Source organism: Rhododendron vialii, chromosome 12a (genome assembly GCF_030253575.1).
Source record: "Rhododendron vialii isolate Sample 1 chromosome 12a, ASM3025357v1".
NCBI lineage: Eukaryota > Viridiplantae > Streptophyta > Magnoliopsida > Ericales > Ericaceae > Rhododendron > Rhododendron vialii.
Window position 1 is genome coordinate 27,423,501 of NC_080568.1, and position 11,347 is coordinate 27,434,847.

At 37.9% G+C, this 11,347-nt stretch overlaps 1 pseudogene; it reads right to left on the bottom strand.

The window, feature by feature from the left end:
- Positions 1–1,916: 1,916 nt before the first annotated feature.
- Positions 1,917–5,839, bottom strand: LOC131311375 (rac-like GTP-binding protein RAC2; annotated as a pseudogene).
- Positions 5,840–11,347: the final 5,508 nt, after the last annotated feature.

An 11,347-nucleotide genomic window follows, 5' to 3' on the forward strand; every position in this document is an offset into this window, starting at 1 on the left:
TTATGGCTGTCACTATTTTCATAAAATCTAGATATGCAGAATTGGAGAGATGTAGAAAAGTGCACATAGTACGTCTAGGAAGAGTGTCTTCTTCCTAGATCCACAGCCAATAACCGCAAAAGCTCGCACCCACTAGGTATATTACAGCAGCCCCTAGGTCGGAATCCCGAATTCATCCCTGATTTGATGAATCTCTCGCAAACTGTATTTTCTGGCAGTTTTAAGTGTTCCAATTCTTCATCTTTTGATTTTTCTGTGGTTTTCTTCATGGGTGAACAAAGTACATTTTTCCATGTTGCAATCATCTTTATTATAAAACAGAAGGGTGTAGGGACAAGTTGTTGAAATGGTTGAGATTTATTTGATCCAAAAGCTGCAACACGATGTTATTGCTTTCCCAATATTGAAATTCAATGAGGATACGTTTGCATTGCTTGTGACTGGCACAGCAGTGGCGTGGCATCAGTGTATCCACAGGCTAGGCAACATCCTGGCTTTCCTCAACCTCATGGACATCTCCTGTCCGACCAGAGAAAGCCCCATGATGGTTTATGCCCTTCACCTAATCGAGCTCCACCGTCGGGTTCACCCCCTCTTCATCTCTCACGAGAATCATCAAAATCAAAAGCTCGGGCGATGTGGTCTATGCTTTCAGTCGCCACGAGAGAAGACTCCAAGGCAGAATTTGCGCACTGGCCTTCACCGCGATTTCTCCTCGAAAACTAATGCACGAAGATATATGTACTCTTGCTCTGAAACTGCTTCGCTGATAGTAATCCAATTTCACCGAAAATGGGCGGTTGATGGGACTGTTGAGTCGGAAGATTTTGAGCTGAGGTCAGTCAATTGTAAAATCCTTGACATCTCCTTGTTCTGTTGGGATCCTAGTTGACCCTGGTCGCTGTCTGGGAGACCTCTCGCAGCAGCAGCAGCTGCAACGTGTGGCTGTGATCTTTTTTGGGGGGAGCGATGACCGTGAGGCATTGTTTTACGCCAAATGGATGGCAAGGAGTAGGACCTCAGGCATCGGACTAACCACGGTGAATTTCATTCCCATGGCATGTGATGCTTCTGATGAGAAGGAGAAAAAGCTAGACTCTGAAGTGTTGAACGAGTTTACCAACGTTGGTGGGGAGGCGGTGGTTTACGTGGAGGAGGTAGTGAAAGATGGGGCGGAAACCGTGTTGATAGTAAGGGAAATGGTGGAAGAATTCGACCTTATAATCGTGGTTGAAAGAGTGGAGTGAGTTGCCGGAGGTGGGAGTGTTCGGAGGCATCTGGTGGTGCAGTAACAGAAAACCACTACCTAAAACTGTGGTGGAAGGTGCAACTTTTTATCAATGTTTAAAGGCCCATTTTGGTCTTTTGCAGTGGTCCTGTGAAACTTGTAAACTCTCAAATAACATAGTACTGGATGAGATGTATTTTGCTAGTGTTGTGTTTTGTATGCTAACATATTTTAAGTGCAAATAGATGAGAGGATACAACAAATGTCTTGATTGAAAGAAAAAAGAAGGAATTTGGCTTCAGCATTATGGTCCGTCCCGGGTTCGTAAAGATGATAAAGTCATAAAGATAATCTAAACCGTTAATCTCGCAGCAGTCAAAAACCAGCTTGATTGCTACACAAATGTTGAAAACTGGATGAGAGTGGCAGATTGAAACTGGAAGGAGTCGTATTCAAGAACATGAGGACACAAAATTCTCTGAGAAATCTGCCATCGTAGTGACAGAATTGATTATGGGAATGCTTATCAGAAGCAAATTGAGAGCCCTTAACATTTGTATCAAAACAGATGTGACATAACAAATAAACAGTCCTCTAAGTTTGCAAATTGTGAGTACTACCCAGGCGTCCTCTACCTTAAAAGGTTCCGCCAGTGGTTAGTAATCTATGTTTCTTTTTGAAATCTAGGCTAGAGTATCTCTTTCGATCTAGAAAAAAAAAAGTGCAACTTTCTAAAAAATTTAAGCCATGCGAAGGATCACATCTTTTTGGTATGACAAGTGTGAGTACAAAATTAGATGGCATGTGTGTACTATCATATCCATAGCGGTGCGACGCCCACCGCTCACTTTCACCGTCCATCTCGGCAATTAATGGTCCACAGTCCCAATGATTTGTTGGCATGGTCAAAGTATGTGGCAAATTTTCTGTTTTTTCTTCTGTCTCTTGGGCTTTGGAGCCTTGGAGGCTAGAGAAACACCTTGATTGCAGCATCAAAGACAGCCTTCACATTCTGCACTTTGAAAGGGAAAAAGATATGTTTAAACTGGACTCAATTCCCTCTAATTTTGTCACATAAAGGATTTGTCGAGAAAAAGTTTCTCATCCCTCTAACTGCTTAAGCTTTTAGATTTAGATGATTTGGTGGTAAACAATATAATGCATATGGTATAAGAGCCAGATTATAGATCCTTTATTTGAACATCACCACCTACCAAATGATCAAAACATCCGCACTTGTTTAGCCCGCTTATGGAGAGTCTAGCTACACATGAGATAGCGTGTTGAAATTATGAATAATAAAGCTATCCCTCTCTCCCACAGCTTGTGCTATTGGATGAGTTGTTGGTTAACAATCTAATAGGATTTTCCGGATATTCTGTTTTCTTCAGACAGTCCGAATGATGATTTGACTGCTAATTGAGAAACTCGTGAAGCAAGAGCAAATTGGAAGTATAAATATATCTAGTTACTCGGGGATTTATACATTTACTTATGACCAATCAAAAATAATTGGTCAGCTCCTTTCCCGTAAATAATAAGCTGAAGCACAATGCTTGAGACCAGGGTGCAAATAAGAACAACTTGAAGAGAGGACTCTACAAAAACTTATTAGTACCAGTGAACTTGTTTCTTTGATCCTGTTTTAGTTCATTGATTTCAGGCCATTTACAGTAGAATTTTTCCCTGCACAAAGCTTGCCTCGACTACAAGTCACTTTTTTCACTGATTTTATGCTGACTAAAGCTGGTAATGTAAAATATGGATAACTATATAATCTAGAAAAGTAAACACACTAATCTGGGTTGGGCACTATTTAAGGCAATCTGCCAATGGACTACTTAGTGATATCAATATTTGATGGTCTCTTTCAGTATGCCAAATGTAGAGTCAGTCCTCAAGGAAGATTTGTGCGTCAGTAACTACATATGCATAGAGAGATGATACGAACCTGCTGTGTTTTGGAGCTGTATTCTAGATATGCCATTGCTCCTATTTGCTTCTTTAGTTCTTCACCCTGTGATCATAAGGAAGAAAAAAGTTAAACTCTCCAAATAACCTGGATCCAAACATGTGGTTTAATACGTTTAGCATTAAACAAGAAGCGAAAAAAGGACAATCCAATGGCCAGCAACTGATGGAGCCCACTGATTTTTGCTATTCAGTACAAGGGGCTTGAAGAGGGAATCCATTTCTTGGGAATGGGGATAATTGTTACTCCATAGTTGTTGTGCTTTAATTTTTCTTGTAACATAGAAGAGTAGTGAAGTAGTTTACTTCATGGTACAAGTAATGAAGTCAGTTTAATTCTTCTTCTTGGACAAATCAACAATGCCAAATTTAACTCCAAGACATTTTTTTAATACTATCATATTAGCACTTCATTTTAAGGTCATTGCATACTAAACATGACAAACACTTCAAGGTTCTTCCAAATGCAAAGTGCATACCTGTGCTGTAGAAATGGTACAAGCGCCAGGATAATCCATTTGGAGCTGCTTATCTTCTCTCAAATCTGCCTTTTGAGGGGACAATTTTAGACACCAGACGATGAAGATGGCAGATAGATAGAGAGAAGTCACATAACATTACATAAGTCCCCAATGACTACTCTGACTCAAAGGTTCATAAGCAACCTATTTTTGTCCTAATTCAGTTTCTCAGCGAAACAGATGTCAAAGTGTCAAACTCAACTCCGAAAGCCTAAATTTCAGATGTACTTGGTTTAGAGTATGTACACATGTGCACAAATAAACTAATACTGACTATCATATAATGCAATTAAAGTTTCTTCACTTAGTTTTCACAAGGCAAAAGAAAGAAAAGGAGGGAAAAAAGGGTCTTTATCACTCCTCCGGAGAAAAGAAGGGGAGGAGGGGGAGGAGACAATTCATCACTTTTCACTAGTTCTTCCAGAAGAAAAGAAAAAAAAATTGGTCAACTGACAATCACCTTTGGAAACTTCTTTGAAAAGCAAGAGACACACACCATCCATCACAAATATTTACAGAAGCAGTGAAATCAAGTAGGATGAAAGCATAGTTACCCATTTTGGTGCTCTCAAGAACAACGGGCACTAATGGAGCATAATGCCTTAGCTCAGGGACCCACTACTCCAACCTAACATGCAAAACAAAGGAGACATAAAGATGTGATTAGATAAGTTAAGGGATATTGACCTGATAATCAAAAGATAAACCCACCTAAGATGGGTTAAATTGAAAGATAAACGAAAAAGAAGCATACTTTCTTTGAAATATTCTCAAAGCTAGTCATACTTATCAGAGAAAAGGCAGAAGGAGGAAGACATCAGCTCCTCTATAACTAAGAGGCCTCAGCCTGTTATAGTCCTCTTGGCCTGCATAAAGAATTCAAAACAGACTAATACTAGGAGTTGCCATTCATTGCAGTCATGATAACTAAACAATTTTGTCTAGGAACCAATCAAAGATGCCCGATTAACTTCAACTTTGTTGTTATTCTTCTCTTATTTATCTATGGGATAGGATATGATCTTTCTATCCACGGACTATTGAAAAGCAATGAATATCATCTTCATCCACGGAGGAGCATAATACGAACGAATTTCCTAGAGTGATATCCGTCAACTTAACATAGTGCTTCATAAATAATGAACATAGTAGAATAAAACAGAATGAGTAGACTGAAAAAATTTTGTACCAAAGAAATATTATTAGCGTAGAAGAGGAGTTTCAGATAAAAATGGTGCTTGACTAATTTTCCTTCAAGTTTCAAATGACCCCATGTCAGATTTCAGTCTTTTCAAGCTATGCATACAAAAGTGATCATGCTTTATTTGGCTGCCAATAAAAGAAAAGTTGAAGAGCTGAAATGGACCAACAAATCATGGTCAAGTTTCTAACCGGAGAATCTGAAGTCTTTTCCTATGGAAGCTTCTCTCAAGGAATCTCTTTCCTAGATTCAGATTTTCCTGTCCTTTCCCACGTCCTCGTAGCGATACCAATGTTGAAAATTTTGATCTTTTACACGCACACAAAATAATATGCATTTCTATGGACTTGATGAGCTCTCATGTAGTTTCACCACCATGTTTTGCCTTTCACTTTGACCATTCATCAAACAATGGTTGAGGTCTTGCATAAACCCCACAGAACAATGAAAATAAATGACATTTGCAGTAGAAAAACTAAAATAGCGCATATACCCATTAATTGTACGTTTAATAGATATACATACATATATACAAAGAGAGGGGGAGGGGGGATGATACCAGCAGTATCCCAGAGGCCCAGATTTACAGTCTGTCCATCAACTATAACATTGGCACTGAAGTTGTCAAAAACAGTTGGAACATAATCCTAGCATCAACCAAAAAAAAAAAAAAAATCATTAAACCCAACAGCTCCAAAAATCATTAAAATCATCAAACCAAAGGATGGAAACAAATAGTTTAAATAGAGAGAAGAAAATGAAATACAGTTGGGAATGTATTGCCGGTGTAGGATATCAGAAGGCAAGTCTTCCCAACAGCTCCATCTCCAACGGTCACATGTACATTTGATGACCTTCGCTGCTGTCGTTGTAGCCATCTCATTGTCATTATCTCGATTCCAGAACCAAGCCATTTGGGTTGAAATTGAATGGATTTCTATTGCAAGAAGTTGCAGAGGCGGAGGAAAAAATAAGTTTCTTTTCTTGTGTAGGGTAGTCCATAAATTTGTAGTGGGAAAGTGGGGAGGGTGTATGGTTTTAAATCGTGGTATCGGTCGCGACCGGTCACGTCGGGAGTATTGGTCAATGTGTAACGGGAATCGGATACCGCACTCATGAATTTTTCAAGGACTAGCAAGTGTAACGGTGTGTAACAGCCCTGTAACGGGGTGTACCAGTCTTTACGCAATACGTAATGGCCGTAACGACCGATACGCACGTAAATTTGCGTAACGCTGTTATTTTCACCCGTAACAATATCAGGCCTTTAAAAATCCGTTACGTAAGGGCTGTTTTTTTAAATCCTGGGAGGGTGGGAGCAAGAAAATCTCAATGGAAATTTTCCTTTTTTTTTCCTCGATAGGAAAGTTACGTATGATTTTATTTTGAGCTGTCAATGGAGGCAAAAGAAACAAAAATGCCAGGGGTACAATTATTCGAACACAACAACAAATACAATCTCCAACATATACGTGGATCCCGCATCCTAATTGTGTGTAAGGCCCACGTGTATGTGAGGAATTATGTTTGGTGTTGTGCAACCAGCATCTCTCCAAAGGAAAAGAGATGAATCAAATCGAAATTGCTATGGGTTCAACACTTTGTGCACAATACTTTTATACCACCTTGTGTGGGACTCATTTTGAGGTTCCACACAAATATTTCGAGCCTTCCAATTTGTTCATAATATTTTTGAAAGGTCCTTGTAAAAAAATAGTTTACCCGGATATCGGTAAGTACTTGATCTATACGTTATTTTTTTGGTCTATACGATTAGAGACAAAAAAAAAGAACGTACTGATTAAGAACTTCCCAATATCCAGCTGAACTAATTTTTTATAGAGACCCTTCAATTTATTTTTGAACAAATTAAAGGCTCAGATCATTTGTGTGGGATCTCGAAATGGTCCCACACAAGATGGTGTACAAGTTTTGTATACGAAAGTATTGTACCCACAATCTCTTCAAACATTTTACGGTGAAAATTGTTTGGGAATTGATTTGGAGAGTGATTTTGGCACTCCCCTTTTTACTAACCACACTTTCCTTTTTGTTTTTAGTGTGTGAAGTTACCTTTATACCCTTCCACGTTTCAATATTTCCTTTTTCTTATTATCAAAATGAAATGGTTTTTGTAGAAAGTTGAAAGATATTTTGATAATTTTAAACACTAAAAACAAAAAAGGGGAGTGTGATTAGTAAAAAGGGAATGCCAAAATCACTCCCCATTAATTTTCACTCCTTTTTTTTTCCTTTATCCACTTGAATTTACTATCTTGCCATTTTTTCACATAGTCAAAGACAATATTGTAAATTCATGTGAATAAAAAAAGGAGAATTGGTGACTAAAATGGAGTGTGAAAATCATTTTCCAATTGTTTCCACTCTTTTTTTCCCATAAGTCGTTTTTGTTTTCGGTGCCCTATAGTCCCACTTTTCCAAAACACGTATCCCATCCTCCCTTCTCCCAAAACACGTACCCATGCATCCCTTTCTCCCAAACTAGCGTTGTGTCCGTTCGATGCATGGGGCCAAAAAAAAGCTCACGATGTGTTTTTTTCATTTCCGTGCGTCAAACGGGTACAACGCTAGTTTTAGATCGTGTATCTATGCCCACTTACATTACTTACTAAGAAAGGTTAACACAATTTGTACCCATTCAATGCACGAGGACAAAAAAAAATGTTAGTGAAAACTTTTTTCCTTGTTAAGTGTTATTCCGTACATCAAACGGGTACAATAATAATAATACATTAATTCTCAATTGTGAAATGGAGAAAAAACCCGCAAACAATATATGCCCAACACTAGGAACAAATTCTCATAATTTAAAATAGCGAAAGAGGACGGGAAAAATAGATATTGCAAGAACTTAAGCTTGAAGAACTAAATCAAATTTACAGGATGAAGAACAAAACAAAATACTCGCAATACTGTGATCAAATTCTCATAAATGGGTAGGTTATTTTGGAGATGGAAATCAACCTTTGGTATGACTTATGAGCAATGGATATGCATGCAGTTTGTGAACAAAACCTCGTAACCAAGCCGTACTTGGTATCCAAAAATTCATGAACAAATTGAGCCGAACTTGCAGTAGAGGGTATATATATGAAGGGAATGACTTCGGTGTACCCGGTCATTTTGGGGGCACCGTAACTTTTGGCATAACAAAACCACTATGAGCATAACTAAAATCTATTATGAGTATAACCAAAACCATTATAAGCATAACAGAACCATAACAAGGCATAACTTGATTGTTATGTCTTGTTTGGATTTGGTTATGCCTTGATTGGTTTTTTGGATATTCCTTGGTTATGCCTTATTTGGGTTCTGTTATGCTTGAAATGGGTTTTAGTTATACTCATAATAGTGAGGTTAGAGCATCTCCAGCCTTCACCCATATTTTTCCTCAAATTTGAGTCAAATTTTGGGTAAAAACCCATTTTGGGTAGACACATCTCCAACCATCAAATCCAAATTTTACACATCTCCCTCTTTCTCTCTCTCTAACTAACCGTTGGAGAAATGGGTCAAGGCAAAAGTTGTCGATTTAGGCAAAAAAATGGATAAAACCCAAAATAGGGAAGGGTTTGGGTCAAAGATTGGAGAGAGATTTTTGTGGTTTTTGCCCCATTTTTAAATTTGAGTCTTAAAATGGGTCAAGGCTAGAGATGCTCTTATGCCAAAAATTACGGTGTCCCCAAAATGACCGGCGACACCATAGCATCATCCCATATATGAATCATGGAAACCATCATTGGGGGAAGAATTAAGGATGATGCTATGGTGTCCCCGGTCATTTTGGGGACACCATAATTTTTGGCATAATTTTACTATTATGAGCATAACTAAAACCCATTACAAGCATAACCGAACCCAAACAAAGTATAACCAAGGAATATCCAAAAAACCAACCAAGGCATAACCAAACCCAACCAAGGCATAACAAATAAGTTATGCTTTGCTATGGTTCTGTTATACTCATAATGGTTTTGGTTATGCTCATAATAGGTTTTGGTTATACTCATAATGGTTTTACTATTATGAGCATAACTAAAACCCATTATAAGCATAACCGAACCCAAACAAAGTATAACCAAGGAATATCCAAAAAATCAACCAAGGCATAACTAAACCCAACCAAGGCATAACAAATAAGTTATGCTTTGCTATGGTTCTGTTATACTCATAATGGTTTTGGTTATGCTCATAATAGGTTTTGGTTATACTCATAATGGTTTTGTTATGCCAAAAGTTACGATGTTCCCAAAATGACCGGAGCACCGAAGTCATTTCCAAGAATTAATATTAGGATTGCTCGGGCGGAGGAAGAATATTAGAATTGCAGTGAAGAAAATGGGGACCCGTTGTACGTGGATTTGGGGGTAATAACATGAACGCGGCGGGGATGGGAAAAGGAAAAAGATAATCAAAGAACATGGGGACATAAATAAACAAACGATGAGATCTAATATAAGGTTTGTATAATAGGCAAATGTTATTAGGTAAAATAAGAACAAAGGATTCTATTTGTCAAAAATCACAATGGGTTCAACAACATCGGAATCTGTATGGAAAGGATCCTATGGGTTCAACAACAAAGGATTCTATGTCGGGGAAGATGCGGAGAGGTCACATTCGCCGGACTTATCGTACTGTGTCAGCTTCTTCATGGGTGAAATGCAATGAAGGATTTGCAGTATCGGTTCAAGGGGTTCTTTAGTCCCTTTTGAGACTCCGTGCCGCTTTTCAATTGATTAGTATCTTGCAATCTATAATTTTTTATGTCATTTTGAAAATATCGTTTAAAATAACTCATTAAGATCTATCAAACAAAATTCATATTGCATATAAATAGTATTACCGATTAAAAGTTATAATTAATTTTTTATCCGGTTAAAATAGGACGAGGAACAAAAGATGGAGACTGAAGGAGTAAATATACACTAGATGAAAGGGTACGAACGAATCGACATTGAAAATATTGAAAATCGTCACGCTTCGACTTCTCCAAGTTCCAAGTGTCGCATAGGGTAGTAGTTATTTCTTGTTCATAACTCATAAGTGTGGGAAACACTTTTGACCCTTTCAGGTTTTTCTAGGTAGATGTAGATTAAAGTTGTAGGTCTCCCCTAACATCAAAACTAGAGTTGCTCCCAATTTGAGTAAAAATTTAAATATTGCCCCAGCTTCTGACCTTGGAAAATACTTAGGGTCCCTCTTCTCCATGAATGGGTTTTTAAAAAACACTACCAGTAGATTTTAGAGATAATGCAAAAGAAATCATTAGGATGAAAAGCTACTAATTCATTATCGCTCACGGGGAGGGCTAGCCGTATTCGATCTATCACTTCCACCCACCCTATGACGCTTGGGTTCTTCTAAAGTTCTGCTAGACTCGTGTTCGTAATACGGAGTACTACATCACATACCCGTAATTTTTATGGTACTAAAGTAAACATTTGTCTGACTTCAGTTAAGTTATTCATACTAAACTAATTTTTTATTTATTTATCAAAAGTTAAGTTGTTTTCGCTAATAATTTGAACTATGCTAAATGTTTGGAGTTTTACTAGAAATTTTCGGTGTATGATACAAGTATGTGGGTCTCTCTAGAAACTTATAGAACCATTGTTCTAGAGTTGTATCTAGAAACATCCATTAGTGTATATAAATAGGGAAGGGATCTCCTTGTAAGATGAATGGAAGATGTAACTGAGAAACCCATCCAAGCCTTGAGTGAGAGTGAGGTGTCCAAGGATCAATGTACGCATAAAAGAGCCCTATTGAACACCGGTTGTGTTGGGGAGAGAATAGCATACGAAGATCAATAGGGCTCTTTTCTTTGTGGATGTTCCTTTTCTTTAAGTTCCCTTCCTTGGTTTGACATCATCCGATCATCTAACTTCTCCCTCCATATATCAATTTCTTCAACTCTTCTATTGAGCTGTGAAATTCCATCAATCATCTCCAACCATATGTTTTGATGATCTAAATCATTTACTTTGTAGAGCTTGTCGAAAGCTTAACCACAAAAAATCATCTTCCTCCACCCAGATTCGTCCCATTTCGTTCTTTCTGGTCTTCCTCCAGTCCGACATTTGGTGGTGATTCAAAAACGAAGGATTTGAAGAATGATGTGGAAGAAGATATGAAGACTAAGGATCTGAGGACCCACGAAGTGCTCTCCAAGCTGAGATCTGGAGTTCTATTCATCAAAACAAGCCTAAGTAAGCATGAATTTGTGTTGTTAGTTGATTCTTTTCTAGCATCTAGTTTTCTGATTTTTGTTTTTTTTTAATCCATGACTTTTTAGCTTGGAATCACATGTTGATTGATTTTGGTTTTCAGTTGATTCTTTTGTATTATAAAGTTTTCTGATTTATTTTTTTGAATCCGTGACTTTGTAGCTTGGAAAGA